The sequence below is a fragment of the Apodemus sylvaticus genome, chromosome X (genome assembly GCF_947179515.1).
Source record: "Apodemus sylvaticus chromosome X, mApoSyl1.1, whole genome shotgun sequence".
In the NCBI taxonomy this organism is placed as follows: domain Eukaryota; kingdom Metazoa; phylum Chordata; class Mammalia; order Rodentia; family Muridae; genus Apodemus; species Apodemus sylvaticus.
In genome coordinates this window covers 57,550,599-57,553,450 of record NC_067495.1, presented here as the reverse complement: position 1 = coordinate 57,553,450, position 2,852 = coordinate 57,550,599, and the positions used below count along the sequence as shown (strand labels likewise).

Here is a 2,852-nt window from a genome sequence, read left to right as displayed (position 1 = left end):
CTATAAACCTCTATTTGTTTGGGCTGCTAGGATGGATATGAGTCGATTTGATAAACGAGTAGTAAGCCAAAATCAGTGAGATTTAACACAACCTATTGATTAGTTACTTACTTACATCATTACAAGAATAAATGAGAGGGTGGGAGGAAGAGAAGGAAGGAGGGAAGGACAGAGCAGAAGGGAGGAAGAGAGGGAGAGAGGGAAGGAAGGAGGAGGAAAGAGGAGAATAACGGAGGAGGAGGGTTCGTGTGATTCCTAGTGGCAGCTTACTTATCACCTACAATTTCCTCTTCTTTCACTCTCCTCCAGTGGAGCAAGATGCCCAAAGGAAAGAAGGCCAATGGCTAGAAGGTTGGTTGCCCCAACCTCCACCATTGTCAGGAAACAGGAGGCAAAAAAGGTGGTCAATCCTTTGTTTGAGAAAAGGCCCAAGAACTTTGGCATTGGGCAGGTCATCCAGCCCAAAAGAGATCTAAGATGCTTGGTCAAACTGCCTCACTACATCAGGCTGCAGTAGCAAAGACCTGTCCTCAATAAGTGGCTCAAAGTCCCTCCTGCCATTAACCCAGGCCCTGTTCAGGCAAACAGCTACTCAGCTGCTTAAGCTTGCCCACAAGTACAGGCCAGAGACAAAGCAGGAGAAGAAGCAAAGGCTGCTGGCCTGTGCTGAGAAGAAAGCTGCTGGCAAAGGGGACATCCCAACTAAGAGACCACCTGTCCTATGAGCAGGAGTCAATAGAATCACCACCTTGGTGGAGAACAAGAATGGCCAGCTGCTTCTGATTGTTCATGATGTAGACTCCATTGAGCTGGTGGTTTTTCTGCCTGCCCTGTGTCGAAAGATGGGGGTGCCCTACTACATCATCAAGGGAGGAGGTCAGGCTGGGGTGCCTGGTCCACAGGAAGACATGCACCACTGTTGCCTTCACACAGGTTAACTTGGAAGACAAGAGTGCTCTGGCTAAGCTGGTGGAAGCTATTAGGACTAATTGTAATGACAGATATGATGAGATCTGCTGCTACTGGAGAGGCAATGTCCTAGGTCCTAAGTCTGTGGCTCCCATTGCCAAGCTGGAAAAGGCAAAGGCTAATGAACACGCCACTAAATTGGGTTAAATGTACACTAAGTTTTCTATACATAATGTAATTACAAAAATAAAAAAGGAGGAGGATAATAGAAATTCTCCAATGTTCTGTTTATTCTCTGTTCACCATTTACATTTGGAAATATCTCTTTTTAATGCTAGTTTATCTGCATCAGGTTATAGAGGGAAAATATACAGGTTTTTCTGGTCTTTATTTAAAACAAAATACTAAAGGCAAATAATCCTTTTAATTTATTGGAGGTGTGCAATTATGTAACTGATGAAGCAATTAATTTAAAGGAATGCCAGGAGGTAAGTGAAACTCAGAGTGAAACATCTCTCAACTTGCTAAATTAGCTACTAGAACATGTCCAAATCAAAGCTATTTTCTCCTAGTATTTGAGATGTAGGATCATGACGTAGATCTATTCCTGATGCTACAACATAAATATTATAAACTGGATGGCTTATAAGTAAGAATTTTAGAGAAAATGTAGTTCAAAACCATGTAGGTTTAAGACATGGGAATTACTTGATTCTCATAGATCTTAATGTTTTCCTGGGGCTCTCATATGACAGAAGGGAACAGCCATATCTTTGAATTTTTTTTTATATGAACACTATCTCAACAAGTCAACTTCATCAATATGATGTAAGCACTTTTCAAGAGACTCTACCTCTTAATATCAATACAATGGAAATTGTGATATGGAATTAAAAGGTAATATAAACAGCCACATCACAGAAATATAATGATGGTGTTTTCATAATTTTACAGAATGTTTTATTACTAGAGAAGGATATCAGAAGACAGAGAAAGCTTTTTAATTATATTTTTTTCAAGATTTTATTTATTGGAAGTGTGCAATGATGTAACTGAGGAAACAAGTGTGAGTACACTGCAGCTATCTTCAAACACATCAAAAGAGGACATCAGATCCCATCATAGATGGTTGGTGAGCCACCATGTGGTTGATGGGAATTGAAATTAGGACCTCTGGAAGAACAATCAGAGTGCTCTTAACAGCAGTGTCATCTCCCCAAGCCCTGACAGAGAAAGATTTAATTAAGTCTGTAACATTTCATGTATACACTGTTCTGGATATTTCACGTGGCTTCTCTCTCCCTTGCCTTTCATCTGTAACACAGAGACAATAATGTTGTTTATCTCATAGAATTATGACAATTAACTTGAGTTTATACATATGCATGAAAAACCTTCAGAATAGTTTTTTTTAACCAAATGCTAAATGCTATAGGACATTTTAATTCTATGTATGTTAACAAGTTTTGCTAAACTTTGTTAGTTGATTCGTACTTGTAATTATTTATGGGATTCTGAATGATAACTTGGCACATGCATTCAATGTGCAATGATCAAAGGAATACAATAACCTAACACATTTATGTAACCTGACTTCATCATCATCATCATCATCGTCGTCGTCGTCGTCATCGTCGTCGTCGTCAACGTCATCATCATTTAATCTTCCTTTAAGGTGCAGCCGCCTTACTAGCCTACTCCCAGTTCACACCCAATAGCTCTCCATTTCTTATCCAAAAGGATGCCAACACCCTCTCACTCCCACACCACACCACCAGTCCTCCCCAACACCCTGGGCCTCAAGTCTCTCAAGTGTTAGATGCTTCTTCTCTCACTGAGGCCAAAACAGGCAGTCCTCTGTTGTATATGCATTGGGGGCCTCATATCAGCTAGCATATGCTGCCTGGTTGGTGGTCCAGTGTCTGAGAGATCTCCAGGGTCCA

General features: G+C 40.7%; 1 pseudogene; it reads left to right on the top strand.

The window, feature by feature from the left end:
* The first annotated feature begins 318 nt into the window (after positions 1-318).
* Positions 319-1,116, top strand: LOC127675339 (60S ribosomal protein L7a-like; annotated as a pseudogene).
* Positions 1,117-2,852: the final 1,736 nt, after the last annotated feature.